Genomic DNA, 19,004 nt, shown 5'->3' with positions numbered 1-19,004 from the left:
ATTTCTCGCGGAAGCGTTATTTTCACCATGTGGGAAACACTGTCCTAGACGTTACGTAAGGACCGTGTTCGAAGTATTGCGTGAACTCTCACGCATGTATTGTCTCGCCACTTAGCTCGTGAGATCGCGGATCATTAAGCAACATCGATATTATAAATCTACAAGAAACTTGGCAACGAAGAGCCGAGACGTCACGAGGAAAAACCGCAAAATAAACGGGATTATTTCTGATATTTTTGACATCGATATCTTATCTTATTACTTAAGATCTTCGATTAACATCTTACAAAATCATGTCAAAATAATCAACATGTCAAAGTAAAAATATCTGACAATCTTGTGTAAAGTGTGTGTGTATAATTTGAAAATATTCTAATTTTTTTTTTTAAATCGTTTTATAATAATTATTAATATATATTAAAATATTAATATATTAATATTAACATGTGCCGCGCGCGTTCACATAATAATTACAAGTTATAAATATAATTTACATCACATTAATTAATGATAACATATTAATTATTGATCTTGTTCTTTAGTAAATTGTTACTTAATTACCGCAAGTCGTGTCGATCTTGCATATTAATATTTGAAATGGCATCGACTGATATCGGCGTAACTCGTGATAATTGCTATATAGAGAAGGTCTCAGTGACCATAAAGCGTCAAAACGAGCAGCCTATTAAATTTAAACGCCTCTCCGGTCGTGGAAAGAAACCGGCCGCGAAAGTCCGCACGAGTATAAATATATGTCGAGGAGGAAATGTGCGGCTATAATAATAGAATCGGCGGAGGTATGCATCCCGCGGAGGGAGGAATCTCGACGACGACGACAGCCGTTATTGCGGCGAAGGCGACAAACATGATGAGAGAAGACCCGACCCGAGCGACCGCCGCATTAAACAAGTGTTGATCCGGTCGACGGAAAAGTGTTCCCAATAACTGGGGAAGTAACGCTGAAGAACGATTGGCTGTCCGGTTATTTATCGTAATGGAATAATGCGATCGTAGGTGCATGCGTGCGTGTGGCTGACTGCGCGCGGCGCGGCGCGACGCGGACGCGGCGGCTGTATCGTCTCGCAGCTCGCAGCCACCCATTCCGATAAAAGCCACCCATCGTCATGCCACAATGGCTGGATTCGGGGAGCGCGCTATTAGCGCTATTTGCTTATTCTATCCTTGTTTTACACCTGATGAGCGATAAAGACAGAATGATGCAATAGCGCTAATAGCGCGCTCCTTGAATGCAGCCAATAACGATAGGATCTCCGCGCTCGTCGCTCGTCAGTCGGATGCGGGTCAATGGATAGTCGTGAATAGAGCAAAAATGAAGAAAAGGCATCTGCGTGAAGAACTATGTATAGGAGTTGAAGACTTGTCGAGATGAAAAATTATAAGAAAAATGATGAATATATGAATTCATGTAAATTGTAGTTAAATGTATATAGTATATGTAGATTTATTCTCTTTTCTTTAATTTATATTAATAAATAACACACAAAATGAGTAAAATAAAAAAGATAGAAAATTAATTGACAAGATATAATACATAAGTGGAATATAAGAATATTTATTTTCATTCTGTATAATTCGTAATACAAAATTAATGAAATCGAGTTAATTTATTCGTTGACTCACAATCAGGAAAAGATATTGATAGTTATTGTTATATGTACCTATGTGTAATATACGAAATATTATCCGTTTATTGGAAAATTCGGCAACGCTGTTTTCACTTTTTTTTTGTTAACGGAAAACGCGACGACGATTTATATCCTGTAAACTGTTATTGCGTGATGGCGTTCTATTTTCAAGCGGAGTTTCACCCACTTTCGCTGTAATTATCACTCGATGCATGTATATACCAGCGAGTGTCCCGATTGTTCCGTCCACCGGCCGGAGATAACTCGATACGAGGCGAGAATAAAATAAAGCTCCGGTGTGGATTCTGCATGGGGTACGCGAGAGGGGTCAGCGAGGGAGGTGGATGGCGGACGAAGAAGGGATAGGAAGAACGAGAAGAAGGAAGGAGAGGAGACTATCGTCGTCTCTTGTCCCGGATCCGACTCGTAATAATAGTTATTTCGACAGTGAGGAATGCCAGAGTGAGCGCGAGCGTACGCGTGAAACGCGAGAAGAGAGGCGAAGAGAGAAGTTGAAGAGGAGGAAAAGGAAGAGAAGACAGAGAAAGCGAGCGACAAAGACACGATTGACAGCGTAGTGCATTAAGAGGAAAACAAGAGAAAAAAACCGAGCGCTGGTATATTCAAATAAAAATTGTCTCTTACATCTCTCTGCAGTATCTACATCGAAGAGTTTCTTACTTTCGTCGTAAAAATATTGGAACAAATACGCCGGATTTAAAAGCGCTCCGTCGTTCTTCGTGGCTTCCGAAATGTTCCACGCGGCGGGGAAGAATTTCGCGGGCGATAAAAGACGCGAAAAAAAGCTCTCGGAAAAGATTTTCGCGGCAAGATACTCAAAGCGATCGAGTCGTCGCTTGTGTAACTTCTTTTCCTCAATCCCTTCCTCGTCGAGAATAATGTCCCACTTCCGCGATATTCCACGACGTCCTGAAATATATATATATATATATATATATATATATATATGTATATATATATATATAGTCACGGAAGTCTTCTTCCTCTAAAATATTTGTTCCCGCTAAAGTAAGCGTCCGTTCTTTATTTACCGAAAGCATAATATTGCGATTTACTCTCTTAAGATTTATATTCAGAATTTTCACCCCCCCTCCTCTTTCCTCCTGCCATGTTAACAATCTGAGAATTCTTTCAAGCCACACAAACTATTGGGTGGAATGAAAAAATCAATTATTGCAAACTTTTTTCTAAGTTATTTGATATAACTTTGGTAATAATTTTTGTTTTTAATAAAAACTTTAATAGAGCTTCCCTTTAATATCTATCTAATGTAATATTTTGTATTCAATTGATATTCACGATATTTTTAACTTTCTGCTTGTCTTTTTTTGCGACTGTCCTATTATATATAGAAAAGTTTATATTTGATTTTATCGAGCGCAGACACCCGCACAGTTAAGGATATGGATATCACAAGGAACATTTCAGTCCTTACACACACATACACGCACACACCTACACATCGGTTTAAAATTCTTTGCGGCTAACGCTCATCTTATATATCCGCCTGAAGCGGTCGGGAAACGCGCAACGTCATGGCGAAGGCTAACAAATTTTTATTCCGTTCTCCCTCTTCCTTTTTTAGTCTTTCTTTTCCTTATTCCTGTTCGGCGAAACGGATTCTCGGAAGGAAGCGAACAGGAAAGAAAAGGAAACAAAAAAGCTGGATATCATCCATCGCATTGTGGCATCTTCTTATTGGATTTCTTGTGTTCACGCTATTGAAAGAGAAAAGAAACGAAAAGGAAGAAAAGATAAAAAAGATACGGAGAAATCCGTTCGAAATCGCTTAGATTTAGATTTCTAACATAAAAAAATATGTTTCTTTAAATAGCATCCAATATGACGACGTTCGGAAGAATGCACAGCAGAGAGTCCTTCGAAAAAGGTTTCGGCAACCCGCAAGCCGAGGGCTGAGTCTCAACAGATCGCAGCGTGGTAACTGCTCTACCGAGTACAACACCCCGCCAGGTACCTAAGTCGTCTACAGACGATTCCGAGTCTCGACATCGAACTCGCGAAACTCATGTTCGACCGTTAGACGCCGTGCCGTCGTAAGCGGTGAGATCCCGACGACGGGCAGAGGCGCCGTACGGCAAACCGGGCTCGTGCGACGACCGGGTCTCCCGTTTAAGGGGGACCGGCCGCCTAGTAGTGTGTCACATTGTTTTGAGCCTTTCGACTCACGAGACTCCTAGAGATATCATTGCCACCTTTGACTAGAGAGGATACGGCCTTAGAGGCGTTCAGGCATAATCCCACGGATGGTAGCTTCGCACCACCGGCCGCTCGACCGAGTGCGTGAACCAAATGTCCGAACCTGCGGTTCCTCTCGTACTGAGCAGGATTACTATCGCAATGACTGGTCATCAGTAGGGTAAAACTAACCTGTCTCACGACGGTCTAAACCCAGCTCACGTTCCCTGTTGGCGGGTGAACAATCCGACGCTTGGCGAATTCTGCTTCGCAAATTGTATGAAAAAATCATTCTCAATGTTATCAAAATATTTTTAGTAGAATCTATAATGATTAGATATGTTGAATATAACAACGAAGTTTTGCCTATTTACGTGATGCAAGGCTACTCCTGCGAAAGCAACACAACTCCTATCGATAAACAATCGTTTTATTGTAATTAAAAGATACAAATAAAAAATAAGCTTTAGTTTTTGCTATTCTACTCCATTTATATCAAACACGTACGGCGTCTATCTCATATTCTTATTTTTTTATATTCCTAAATTAGATTGTATCTCGCTTCCGCTTTTCTTCAATGCAATTGCACTTTTATTTATAGAAAAACATATTTATGTGGATGTATATGATGCGTGTAAAAAATGTATACGTATATAAATAGTGTTTTGAACTTGGGTCCATAAATTCACTAATTGTAAGCCTAAATGACAGCGGTCAATTATTTCTGTGAGAAGATAGAAAATTATCCCATACAGAAAAAAATCCCATATTTCCATAGGGAGTATAGAGGCAAAGTAATCTTACGGTGTCAAGCTGCAACCTTTTTGTTCACGAGCTTTTGACCTGGGCATGACCTCACTCATCGAGTTTCGATAAATTGGGGATGTGCAAAAATGGTGAGAACAATCAAAGTGTCGCGTACATAAAAAGTCTGCAACGCTTGGTATTGTGTCAGAGGAGTTTATTTTGTCTCTACAAGAGTAACTATCCATCAATCAGATGGGGTTGGTTTATCCATACAAGAATACTTTACATTGTATTGAAAAAAAAAGGAGTTTTGCCGCCAGGTATACAATATAAAAAAATCAAAGAATAAAACATCAAATAATTTCCCTTAAGTCTCGCGTCATAAAAACCAATCGCGAAAAAGTTTATTGCAGAAATCCGTCGGCAAAATGCGGCGCACGGACAACGGGACACCCTGTATAAACGTATCCGTTACGTAGCACAGGTGGACGGTAAAAGGACGTACAAGTAATTGAAGGAACAGGATACTTATCGGAGAAACGGAGATGAATGAGGAAGAGAGCCGAGATAGGAAGCAGAGCGGGACAGGGGGGCAAGGGGAGGCGGATAAAAACGCAAAGAGAAGGAATAGGGACGCGCGGGGAAGAGAAAGAAAGGAGAGCGAGGGAGACGAGGGGGGACGAAACTCGGGGCGATTGCGCGAAGCGAAGATCCTTCTCTCGCTGCCTCCCGAGAGAGCAGAAAAAAAAGGAAAGGTCCAAGGTCCGTGCTTCCGGTCCGGATACCGACCGGTTCTCTTGCGATACAGACGTGGAAGAGGAGGGAGCAGGGAGGAAGGAAGATAAAAGGATCTATCTTCCCGTCCAAGCGCGAATATCCGCGTCGAGCAAAATCTTGGCGAGTGGGCAAATGGTTTCAACGGGCGTTTATACGTCTTATCGATCCTTCGAAGAAACGCTATTATTGATCATCTTTCTGAAGTGCGAAAACATCGAAAAAATCGTGTAAAAGCGCAAAATATTTATATGCCGTAAAAAAATGAGCAAATAAATATGTAAAAACTTTAAAAACTTCACAAATCGCGAAATGTAATCTTTTTTTAGAGAGTCTGTTATAATTGAATATTTTATAATTGAATAATGGAATAATAAGAGAAGAAATATATATAGAACGCTTTACTTTATTACGAGGATCTGTAATGTTCTTTAAATTTACCTCGACGTTTTTGAAGAAGCTCTAAAGATGATTCCAAAATTATAGGAAAAATATTGAAGAGCGGGCATCGAAGAAAAGAGGGACAATTAACAACGATCTTGGCACAATTCGAAGTCGATGCTCTTTTCTGGCTACTCGATTGGCGATAACACGTTCGCAATTTCCAATAATGACACGACCGCGGATGTAGCGGATTGAAATGCAATTAAAGGGCGAAAGAGATCGTCCTGTTTGGCATACAATAAAAATAGGGCACATTGCCCGCAAAATATGGAAATCGTATCGCTATGGTAAAGTGAAAATATACTGTACCAGTTGCTTATGATGGTTTCATCAACTTGCAATTATTAATTGTATGCTTGTATCAAACTTCGAACAATTGTTCCCTATTCAATATTCCACGATCTATCTCTAATAAAAAAAACTGATAAAATATATTGATAAAATAAATAAAATGCTTATACTCGAGACGAACTTACAGTCCTGTTTCGTCGAAAGAAGAAAATTATTTGCTGACGCTTGCTACCACCCCTTATTGTCATCACCGATAAACGATTATCGATCGAGCGACGATGACAATAACGACTAAAATATCTGTGATAATCGGCCGACGTATGACAGACATTGATTATTGCATAATAATTCGCGTTAAACAGCTCCTAGGAGTCTTTTTTTACAAGAAAACTATCAAGATTGGAGATTGCAATAGAATATCTAGATGTTAATAAACTATAATAGAAATTTATATGTAATAAAACTCTCTGTAGAGATTTCTGTTTAACTTTAATTTATAAATTTCTACTAAAAAGGAAAAAATTGAGAAAATATCAGCTTGCCAGCCAATGGGAACAAAATACACGGTTTGTGCATGTTTTCGCCTGTTCCACTTGTTCGCGTGCGAGAAAAAGTAATCTCTGGTTATGAATATAAGATTAGAATTTCCCGGAACGACGCAATCCAGCTGTCCTACTCGACATTGCTTCGTCAGCATCGATCGCGCTTGTCTGGTCTATATTGTAACTTTATATATTCTTATATATTATATTCTTATGCGCAATTGGTTTCCTAGAAAATTAGATCATGGCTTCTGCCATATTTTATTAATAAATACTCTACAAATTATAAAAATGTATAAAATATTGTATTATCGAGCAAACGTTCAATCTTTCTAAAAACTTTCCGTATGTTATTACGCCCTATCTCTTTGTCATTTTTACATACATTAAGGAAGTCGGTGCCCGCGATCTCTTTAGATAGGTGAAGGATTTTATTAATTACGAGATTGGGCGGTCTTTGATCAAGGTCGAGGAGAGGAGTGTTCCTCGCCCGAGTTGGTCTCGCCCGCGATCTCGACGATCGATAGAGCCGCTCTAGAGTGGAGAAGCAAGCACCGAAGAAATTTCCATCCGCCCCTCCCGCCCTTGACCCCCTCCCGCAGTAGCCGACGGTAGTGCGCTTCCTCCCTTACTTCCGGGTTCCGGGCTCTTCCGGCGAGCTCGATGGAATTACGTTAGAAAGGCTTTCTTCTCTCCCTGCTCTCTATCTTCCCCTCTCCCCCGACTTCTCCTTCCGCTCTATATACGCGCCCTTCGCAGCCCACCTCTCATTTTCCTCTATTCACCCTGTTCCCGGCCTCTTATCAACGTCGACTTCGACGAACCATCCTTCGCGCCGGTCGTTTCCTCTGACGTTATATAAAACGAGACTAAAGACTCGTGCAGGCTTCCAATTCTTTTGGTGATTTTCTTTGCGATTTACGCGTGTGTCGGGCAATGGTTTATGATCATATAAAACTCTGGAGATTTGCGTGTATTATGCTTTCCGACTTTAACAATTTCTGATAATTGGCACTTTTCTGATAACTGCTTTGTGTAAAAAACGCATTAAAAAAATGGATAAGACAAAATAAATTAAAAGAGAGAAAAACGGAAAAAATATAAAGATTAGAAGGTTACTGATACGCCTCGACACATTAATCGGAATAACCGGCATTACTCCGATATCGCCGCGTGGTTCAGAGAAAGTGCGCAACTAACGATATACACACCCTCGTGCATCGTTGAATTCCGAGCAATTCCGGTAATCCGTCCCCTTTAAATGCTAATGTTTCGCCGACGCGGCGGGACCGCCGCCGCGCCACTATACGTTGCCGAGAGAGGAGGCCTTCGCGTGTGCGTTTCTCTCTCTATTATCCGCGCTTCCGGGTGACAGGTCTTCCAGCGGGACGACGGAGCCGCGCGCGTTCAAAAGACTCGTCTCTCCTCTCCCGTCTCGGTCACGAGTTACTGTCTACGGTTCTACTCCGGCATTCTCCTTGGGAATTCCACGTTCTTTCGACGCTCACGTCAGCCTCCGGACGCGTATTGTCCACTTGGTATACTCTACGTTTCTATATCTTACGCTTCTTCCTTCACGTCTACAAATCATCTTTACACAGTTCGAAAGTGTCTTTCGCGTCAAAATAATTATCATAAAAATTCCGTAAAAAAAAGATACAGCTTAGAAAATTCAAGTATCCCCCAATGTACTAATGAAAATATATTCCTGGGTGAAATAGTCTTTAATTTCGTATACCTTTGTCTTTCGTAGTTGTTTTTTCATATTTTGTCTCTTGTATATCGCAAAAAAGAAGAAACATTATTGCGCGAACGTTAAGAATGTTAGCAGCGATTACGTTTAATTTTACTCTTGTTGTCAACAAGTCGTAAAAGTCTGCAGATTAATTTTTTTTTAACGCATATCGCGGACTCTCGTTCGTATACGCGGCACAATCGTAAATCAAGCCGTGTGCGCCGCGCGAGTTGGGTCGGCTGCGCCCAGCTTGTACTTATTAATTTAATCGTAAATCAATCAACGCGCGTCGCGACCTATGTACGCGCGATAACTGGCGAATGTTCAAGTAACAGCGACATTAATATCCATGCTCTCTAGTAGCATCCGGCGCATGTATAATTCCTATTAGGAAAGTTCGCGCAGCAACACAGATATACGCTTCTCACAATCTATTTAAATTGCATATTTCGGATTTACGGGCTTCTCCTGCTGCGTCTTACCCATGTATAATCATTATCTAAGTTCAATGAACTTTGTATACGCTCAATATTTATAACAAATTTCATAATCAGAATAATTTTAAAGCCGCAAAGTTCAAGGATCTATAACAAAAGTTTAAATATTTCTTCAACAGTGTTATGTGCAGTGCTAATTTAAATTATATATATATATCCGATTATAAAAAAAAACGCAATTATGAGAAAAAAAAATGGAAAGAGAAAAGATCGTAACTTTGCATGCGGCAGAGAGAATACTTCTTAGACATCGCTTTTAGCGTTGATAGGGAAGAATTGCAATTCTGTGCGCGGCGAACGAGCTTCCGGTTTCTGTCCGAATTGCTACTCTCTGCAGCTTGCCTTCATTCCACTCTCTCTCTCTCTCCTCCGTTCTTCGACGCCAAGAGGATGGCAGCCTGACTTGCAGCTGCGACCTGCGACACGACGCGCAACGCGTGCAATGTATTTGGATCCGACGATGACGACAGCGTGTCGTATCAAAGTTAAGAATACGACGGCCACACGGAACGAGGATTACGCGTCCGCTCGTTCGCTCGGTAAATTCTTTGTAACCCGTGCATGCAGATGATAACCTATGTACATATCGCAGTCGTTTGCCTGCCAGCCAGCCAGCGGCAACGGCGTCGTCACCGGAAACCACCGGCAATCAACCAGGCGCAACCAACCAATATTTTTCACCAAGTTAAAACTCATATGTTAAATTCTCGTGCGTTCTTTTCGCTTCGCATTGTTAACCTGCGTGATAAACTTTAACGCTGCAATACCTAATGTGAGTTTGTATCAGCTGAAATAATTTATAAAGTCGACAAAAACATTTTGTATACTACTATTAATAAATAACTTTGCCTCCAGAGACTTCTTTATATCGTGTTAGCAACGCGCTTGTAACGCTATTTAATTGTCTGATTGATAATTAATGTTTCATACGCGTATGAATGAAGAGATTTAAAAGATATGGCTTTGCTAGCTCCTAACATATTTTTCCAAGATTCGCAAACGGATTCCCAACTTACGCCAATGGATCAAGCCGACCGACTCCCCGCTTTGTCTTCTTACTATCTACTCATGGAGTTTGTAAACATCTCCACGACGACGGACTCTTCTCGCGGAGGAGATTTAATTGCGCGCGCGTTGCGCCGCGCCGCGCCGACCGCCGTTCTCGCGGTTTCGCAACGAGGTAGTATCGCGAGGAGGATCCGCATTAATCAGTAATCAATCCGCGTCTTTACCGGACAATGAAGGAAAGCAGTTCCGGCTCGCGCCTGGCGCGACGAGGATATCGTCACGCGCGACCGCTTCTCTCATCCTCACTCCTCGGTTAATTTGCCCGGGAGGAACTGAAGTTTTTCGCAGACGAGTTTCCTCGTTGCGTTTATCTATTTTTATCGCGCGACCAATCGGAGTATAGGATAGCGGTGACACGGATATGCAACACGTCGCGTGATTTATTTTTTTAAACTCATATCGACTCATCATTGAAATTAAGCGCAGCGTGAATTTTCGCTGACGATTGATTTCTTTTCCTCGCTTGTTGGCTGTCAAATTTAAATAACTTCGACAGGAATAAGAAATCCAGACTGTGTAGAAATCAATTGTGAGAATTTTTTTCCGCGTTATTCGAGTGGTATTTTTTCCTCAAAAATTATTCTGATGCTCTTTCGGAAACGCAAATTCTTTCTACGTTCGCATTGCAGATAATGCGTTTTCCTTTTATCTTGTGGCGCATTAAGTGGGCTGCGTATAATGCCCGCGTAACTTGCGTGTCACATATAGGCACATACGGACATGCGATTATTCGCGATCAGTCGGAAACGAAACTCACCGGAATTCGCGATTTTCGGTCTTTGGTCGCGACAATTGGGTTAAGTACGGGGCACGTGCGCGGGGAACGATACCCCGCAGAAAACTTGAGAAAGAGAAAGAGAGCCGGTTTCGCCTGATGGCGGTGCCCGCACAAGACTTGCGGAAATCTTGCGAAAGCCCCGCCGAGCAGGTTGGGTATTACGCGCGCGCAAACTCGCTCGCTCGCGCTCGCGTTATGTAAATGATAACGCGCAACTTCCTCAATAACGATTAAGAAATACGAGCGGTTCCTATACCGGGCTGGGGTTTTACGTAAACACGTTTCCGTAGCCGCGGTAGAGTCTCGCCAGATCCCATCGATCCCTGTCGTCGGAGTGACACGCGCGCTCACGTCTTTAACGTCGTCGCCACGATCGTCGCCGTTCCGGCAGAAATCCGCTCGAGGGGGGGCCCCATTTAAGGCGGGGAACGGTTTTTCGAGCCGACAGAATCGCCTTTGGATATTTCGACGCCCGCTTCGGAAGGTGTGTTTGAACGTCGATTCGTTTCCGCACGACGTATACATAACCCGTGCGCGTACTCATTTTAATTTTTCGTAGGAACTTGTAAGCAAACGTTACACAATCTCGCTTGCGTAACACGTCGAGAGAGATATCGTAACATCTATATTTATATTTAATAAATGTGACAATGCGAAAACGATCGAAACCTGTCTAATTTTGTATCAGGTATATTTTTTCGAGTCTTTCCGTATTCATATAATCATATATGTATACAATATATAACGTATAAAACGTTTAATATTTATATGAATCATCGCGAAGCTATCTCACTGCAGGGAAGTAGCGTCACCAAAGTAGTTCGGTATCTTAAAAGTAGGCTAAGCACACCTTAAATTATTATCGTAGGTTAAATAATTGTACCTTACGTAATTGCATCTAATTATATACGTTAGCATCGAATGGCAGCCGTTCAAAATCACACCGAGATATGCTAATAGGCCTTAATTAACATTTTAGAGTCCACCTTCGCGCGATAAGATAAAAGATTGTTGTAAGATTACATATAATTATTACTGTCATGCTCTATTTTATCAGTGTCATTATAGCCATTGTTTCGTCGCGAATTCCAAACAAAATTGATTGCTCCAATGATTTCGGGCGCGATCGGAGCGACTCGTTTAATTTCTCGTGGCGCGGAAACTCGCGGTTAATCCGAAGAATCCTCCGATTTGTCGGGTTTTCGCGAGAGACGCACTCGCACTCCGCGTACACACGGAGACGACGCGGACTTATTTACCTGCAGTTCGCGATGTCCCGCGCAGAGGCGAACGCGCGTTTGACGTCAGCGACTCGCGTTAATTAAATTCCGCACGACCGGTTATTAACATCGCCAAGCGGATTAAAAGCGAGGCGGTCGGGGCTTCCAGCGGATTTCCGCGCCGCGCCGGAATTAACTCCTCATGCTCGGATACGGTAACGAGCCCGCACCGGGCTGCGCGTTTCGCTCCGCGTATCTCGAGCGCGGCCTCCACGAGGAGAATCGAGGAAGAACGAGAATATGGACCGGCGTTGAGTGGCTGACCTTTCGCATATATGAGAGCTCGACGCGTCTCGTCGCGAGAGTCGCGAAAAATAAATCGCGGGATCGCACGATGGAAAATACCGCGGCAACTTTTCCACGAGAACTGTTGAATTGAAAGCGATAAATTAAAATAATTTGCAAAATTAGGAATTTTGAAGGAGATCGAGGCGAATCGTTGTTATATACCGCAATCAAATGCAATCTTCGTATGTTATTCGTGAAGTAATTTCCCTGATTTTCGTATCCGTATCGATTGTAGGTTTTCGCTATTAATATAACACTGCATTTAAAATCGTTGTGGATGCAACTTCATTTTAGTGTTTGTAAAAAGGAATGAAAAATAAGGATGATTGGGCACACCTTAAAACATATTATAATTTGCTCAAACTATAGCTGTAAAAGCCACATTTTCAGGTGGTTATATTTGGCACAAAGAAACAATGTCATTTATACAGACGCCACAAGCGCCTGGCAATGGTCAGGCAAGTTAAAATTAAAAACAATCAATTGGGAACTATATGACAGTTCGAGATCAGGCCTGTTTTTAAAATAGTTTCGTGTCCATTTCTAAATACAGATTAACTTCAAAATTTCGGTATAACTTATTCTTTATCCTTTTCTAATTCTCTAAGAATTAGAAAAGGATAAAGAATAAGAGTTAAACCGAGACGAAAGTTAATCCGTATCGATAGAAATATAAATACGCGTCATTCATCGCGAAACGCGGAGTACACGCGGACGCGAGCGATAAATTTTCGCGAATCTCGAGCGAGTTCCGCGGCGTTCGTAAAAACCGCCGAATCTCGCGATTCCGCGAAATGCGGAACGGCACCGGTATATGGTGACACGCAGCGAGGGTTTGTTTACAATCGGGAGAAACCGTCGAGCGCGCGCACCCGCCCCCGACTGTGCGTGGCATCCTACGTGACACGTAGTACGTATATAGGTATCGGCGCGCACACACACGCGCGCACCCCGAGAGACGGGGAAGGAGCTAGGGCATACCGCGAAAATTCGTCGTCGGACAATTACCTCGATAATCGCTGCCTCTGGTTCGTCGTCCGTTGTCGGCGCTCCGTCCCGCTGCTCGGTTCCTCTTCGTCGATAAAAAATCCTTTGCCGGGGCACCGACACCGAGCTGCTGGGGCTAATTATCACTTGCCGTCGCGCTCCAACCGGGCACAAATCATTCCACCGTTGTTCATCGGCGGGGGTTCAAATTGACGTCGCACTCCTCGCGATTCGTGCGCTCCACGCACGCACGCACGCATGCACGCACGGGGACGGCACGCGGCGCGCGTAATCAGGTCGCGGCGGGCGGCATCCGCGCGCGCGAGATACCGAGAGAGTGAGAGAGTGAGAGAGAGAGAGAGACAGAGACGGCGAGATTATCCCGCGCGGAAACTCGTCGTTGCGGCGCACGTGAACACGTGAGAGGGATTACTATATCCCGGTACGCGTATCGGCCGCCGTGTTCGTCAAGTTATCACGGAAGAGAAGAACGCGGGAATCCTCGGTAATTAGCACTCCCCAGTTTTAGCGCACTCGTGTCACTCGTGATTTGTCTCTCTGGCTTGCTTGCGTCGCGGCACTCGTATATACTCCGCGCCGGTGTTCTCCTCCGGTCTTCGCGATACGGCACAACGGAGGAGGCGCGGCGGGGGTGGGGGGAGGAATGACGGACGCGGGGACGTACGCGCTCGCGCGGAACGGACAACGGCCCTCGCGAAGGGGGAAGGCGCGGAGGTGCGATGTATCGCCCTCGTCGACGGCGTTTCGACGGCCTCGTCGTTGCGGCAACGCGGCGCCTGCGATTGCGATTTGCGATCGGCGAGCGGCTTCGTACCTCGGTACTGTCGCGTTACGAGGTCGGCGAGCGACTGATCCGTCCGCCGCGCTGTAGGAAGTGTCGAGTGAAGGTTGCCGCCAGACGCGCGACACCCCACCCCACCCCACGCCGCTCCGCTCCGCTCCGCCCGACGGACGCCCGGTCGCTGCGCCGCGATGGTGCGCCACCGCTATGCGCGAGCGAGACGGCACGATGCCGTACTTACTTTACTACTCCGGAGAACAAGTGGAACCGCTCGGCCGACCATTGGCGGCCGCCGTTGGCCAATCGCGGGCCGCCATTGGCGTCGGCGCCAGCGGAAATAATCGAACTGCCGTCATCGTGCCGCGTGCGGCTGAAGTGGCCAGAAGTGGGGTAGATCGCCGCGAAGTGAGCGAAGTCGCGTCGTACCGGCGAGGGGGTGAGGACGGAAGGGAGAGAAAGAGAGGAACAAGGAGAGAGTGAGATCCCCGGCCGACTTCCTCGTAGCTTCCTCGTAATCGCGATCGTGATTGTCGTCGAGTTAACCCCCCCCCCTCTCCGGCCGATCGTCTCCCCACCGCTTTGCCGCGCGGCGTAAAACAACGACGATGGAATAAGGTAGGTAACAGGCGGCCGGCCCGGCCCGCGGGCCGCGCGATGACTTTTCATTTCCTTCCTCTTTCGGCCCCGACTTCAGCCCCGGAATCCACTTGCGTGAACTTTGCAGCTCCCGCGCGCGCGCCACGATTCGCGCAGCTACGTTCACGCTGAGATTCAAACGGCTACGCCGTTGGCGCCCGCGCCGCTCGACTCCGGACGACGAACAGCTGAAAATGGTCACACGTCGACGTTCGATGCTCCCGCGCGCGATATTTTTGCACGCCAGTAGCGGAGTGGTCGCGTAGTTCACGTGACGGATCGATTTTCCCGGCTTAGATACACGGTAAGATAAATATTTGATATAATAGCGCATGTTTCTCGCGTGTAGCTGTTCTATATAAGTTTTATTAGCCGATATCTCAACTTTTCAAACGTTCTCAACTCTCCAACCGTATTCGTGGTTACTCGCCGAAATGCACTTGGAAAATTCCTACGATATATCTTATATCTTCGAAATTTTTCAGGTATTGTTTTTTCGCATAAATCTCTGAGATAAATAATATTACGAAAAATCACTCGTATATACATGCGTGCGCGAGCGAAACGTATTTTTGACGATATCGAGATCTTTTTCAATTTATTTAAAATATACTTGAGATTTTGAGATAAATTATAAGCACCATTCCATCTTTTGCAAATGCATTCCTTATCTTGGTTGTCTTGCTTTTTCTTATACATATCGTTATCGTGTAAGCTTAATTATATTTTACTGTATTTACCGGTTTGACGAAAATAAACGCCACGATCGCAATCAATATACCGATTAATTATTGTCTTAATATCATATAAATCGATCCGGATATCATTTGTTGTTCGCGGTTGTGTTAATGTTATACAATAAAATGAAGGAAAAAAAATGAACGTGTTAATTAATTGCGAGATAAGATGCTTAATCGAACGGGAAGTAATCAAGTTTAAACGATCGAGTGATAACGCATTGCGTCCCATTCTATTAAAGGCTTAAACACAATACAAAGGTAACAAGTAATATAGGAACAGAAAATAAGCCAGGAAACAAAAATGACCGCACTTCAATAATATAATAAAATCGAAAAACTGTGATTGGGGTCGGGTGCAAGTAATAATAATAGAGAATACAAATCTAACGCGCCGGAAATTCTATCCCTATATTGTCTATTTCATATTCCATTGCGATGATACACAGTTTTTAGTAAGTTGAAATGTGCAGGTTATTTCTGCTGCCTGTCTTTATATCCTTTCTTATTCTCTGTTGCCTGTACCTTTGTATTGTATTTATGGCTTAACCCGGGAATAGTCACCCGGGGTAATTTTTGAAAAAATAAAGCTCCCCACCGGCACAGTAATTTTCTTTACTGACCTAGAATTAATATATATAGTCTACTTTTCGATGGTCCTGAGATCCAACCTGCATAATAAAAAGAGTTAATTTGTACACTAGTGCTCTTGGCGGCGAAGACACAAGCTCCCCAATATATACATAAATTATTATATGATAATTTCAAGTAAATTAAAGTAATGTTTATATGTGTAACTTGAAAACCCTAACAAGTTAAATTTTAAACTGCACTATTTATGTATTTATTTTTTTTCTTTGTTAGTTTCTAAAGTTTCTCCAAAAATGTATAGCTAATGGCGCCAGTGACCTGCATATTTATAATACCAACCAATTGAAACTTACTGAGGCGTAGAAATCATCTCAGGAAATCGTTTATGTTAGAAAAATTAATAAAGTATGGTAAGAATTTACATATTATAAATTAGAAATAATAATATGAGTTTGAACGAGATTGAGTATATCTATAATATGTTTATAAATAAATAATAATATATAGATAATCATAACAACCATAATATAAAATAGGAAAAAAAGAATTGAATAAAAACATGTGTATCTCTAAATGCTTAAAAAAACAAGTAATAAAATAATTGTTATAAATTTTTTTATTGTAAAATGTGTTGTTAATAACAAATATAATATTTCTATATATTTTGGAAGAGAAAACACAATATCATATTTTAAGTGTCACATATTAAATGCCTTTTTTATGATAATGACTTAGCCTTGTCTTAAATTGCTATAAAATGAATATTATCTATAATAAATTTCCTTTTTTTCTAATAATTATTTTTTACAATCTCTCCTTTAAATGCAATCCTATCGATAGCCCGCAATATAAAAGCGTTTTATTAATTGCTATGTCTTCATTTTGTAGAAATACTGTCACAATAAAGTTGCTTAATATGCTTCTTCCGTTTGTTTAACATTTTTTTAGTTTTTTGTTACTATTTTTAGAAAATATTGCGTAAATCTATATACACAATGTTCTCAAATGTTAATAAATTATAGAATAATTGTTATAAATAATTGTTAATTGTTTTAATATGATAACAATGACATTTAATTGGGATGTAAAAATCACCCTATAGTTGGTCACCCTTACAAAAAAGTATTACTAGCTGGTTAGTAATAAATATTTATTTTGTGTATTAATAATACTAAAATTAAGTATTTATTAGTACTTGAATCACTGTGATCCAAGTATTGCATAGTATTTTATTACTGGTCAATAATTTATGAAAGTAGTATTTAATACAGGACGAGTATTGAATACTTAGTATTAAATTTCTGATGAGAAAGCATTTAATACTACGTGAAAAATACTTGTGTAATAAATACTTGTGTTGAATTACTGATGAGTATTTCAATGTTAGTACTGAAGTACTGAACCAAGGATTCCATGTGTAATAAATCACTGGCCAGTATTTTAATATTAATACTCAAGTACTGAACTGAATATTCCATGTGAAATTAATCATTGACCAGTACTACAATTCGTATAGAAACATTATAATGGGTAATTCCTGATAATAATTAAGGAAAAGAGATAAAAATAAGGCACTAATACATTTTATATGAAAGTCTGTACTAATTCGTCGTGATAAAAGTGTACAAGTTTTGAAATAATACTGAAGATATCATTTTAATATCCAATTCAAAATTTTATTACTCTTTTTAAACTGAATTTGTTTCTTAAGATGATTTTTGAAAAATTATATATTTGTGCTGGTTATGACACATGTAGACTATATATAACACTTACATCAAATTAAGAAGTAGTCTACCACGTAAGGCAGTTGGCTCACGATCCAGAGGTCCCGAGTTTGATCCCACCAAGGTAAGTGTGTTTTTTAAATACGAGAAAATATTTATAATTATAGACTGCATCTTAAGAAACAAATTTAGTTATAAAATAGTAATAAAATTTTGAAAAAAAAAATAATTTTTTTTATGCCAGGTAAATATCGGAAATCGAAATATCGGTGAGTAATTCAATACTAAGCACCAGTAGTTCTGTGTAGTATTAATCACTACCTATAATATTTATCACTACCAGTATTTTTCCAGTATTTCCCAAATAAATATTGACAGTATTTAATCACTGAGATTTTAAGTATTTAGTCAGTAATACTTTTTTGTAAGGGCATTTAAGCAAAACAAATCAGGTGACTATTCCCTGGTTAAATGGATCGCATTGGAGATTCCTATCGCGAAAGACAAGAGAACAAAGTAGAATTTTTGAGTAGAAAAGAAAAGTCATTGACACTCCGATTTTTGGATTAAATTATTATTAATGATATAGCTCTGATAGCTTACACAAACAGATAATATACCATTTCACTGATAATCGAAAACGATCGCCGTATCGATAAGAAAAAACGCGAATGTAACTATCTGTATGTTGCGAATATATAGCTCCGCGCGATAAAAAAAGATCGGTCGCTCATTTCAGAAAATAAAAGCACTTTTTAATGTCTTGCGAATAATGCGTTATTGTAGAAAATATCTACTATTTACTATCTTAAACTGTTTTTAACTTGAACTTTTTTTTTAGTGCGACAATCGCACTTTTTTGTCCGAACGTTCGCAACTTCTCCGCTCATTCCGTTATTTATCGCGGTATGCAAAAGCGCGATCGACAACCGGTTATTTTACGAATTCGTTCGTCCGCTTGCGATACACAGCGAAACGCGTCGCACTTCGAACTTGTGGAAAAAAAAAGAACGGCGTCGGATCACGGGGGGGGGGGGAATGCTTGTTAAGACAACACTCGTGGAGAGACGGAGGGAGAAAGAGAGATATATATGGAAGGGAGAAATAAGCGAAAGATAACATAAACGAGATATAAAAATTTTAAACCGGTCGAAATGTTTGCTATTCGTCCCAGGATATGAAGTAAAGCTGATGCCGTCGGACTAGCGGATAATAAT

The 19,004-nt window shown here is 41.5% G+C and overlaps 1 protein-coding gene and 1 long non-coding RNA gene across 5 annotated transcripts in view; one reads left to right on the top strand and one right to left on the bottom strand.

Annotated features, from left to right (window-relative positions):
- Aop (ETS variant transcription factor anterior open) overlaps positions 1-14,164 on the bottom strand; it is a 41,587-nt gene extending 27,423 nt beyond the window's left edge. Inside the window, exon 1 of one of the 3 annotated variants that reach the window (XM_077413790.1) lies at positions 13,316-14,164. The gene's annotated coding sequence lies outside the window, so the exon portion shown is untranslated. Of the gene's footprint in view, positions 1-8,399; positions 8,420-13,315 lie in introns of those variants that run through there. The other 2 variants (XM_077413793.1, XM_077413792.1) reach the window with 2 other exon arrangements.
- A 205-nt stretch (positions 14,165-14,369) lies between these two features.
- The window catches only part of LOC143901476 (uncharacterized), a 130,265-nt gene continuing 125,630 nt past the window's right edge, over positions 14,370-19,004 (top strand). For both annotated transcript variants that reach the window (XR_013258088.1, XR_013258087.1), the window contains exons 1-2: positions 14,370-14,711; positions 14,821-15,036. This is a non-coding gene — a long non-coding RNA (uncharacterized LOC143901476). The remainder of the gene's footprint in view (positions 14,712-14,820; positions 15,037-19,004) is intronic.

Source organism: Temnothorax americanus, unplaced genomic scaffold, assembly GCF_048541705.1.
Source record: "Temnothorax americanus isolate GAGA-0224 unplaced genomic scaffold, ASM4854170v1 Scaffold34, whole genome shotgun sequence".
Taxonomy (NCBI): domain Eukaryota; kingdom Metazoa; phylum Arthropoda; class Insecta; order Hymenoptera; family Formicidae; genus Temnothorax; species Temnothorax americanus.
The sequence above is the reverse complement of the archived record's forward strand: the minus strand, read 5'-3'. Positions and strand labels throughout refer to the sequence as shown.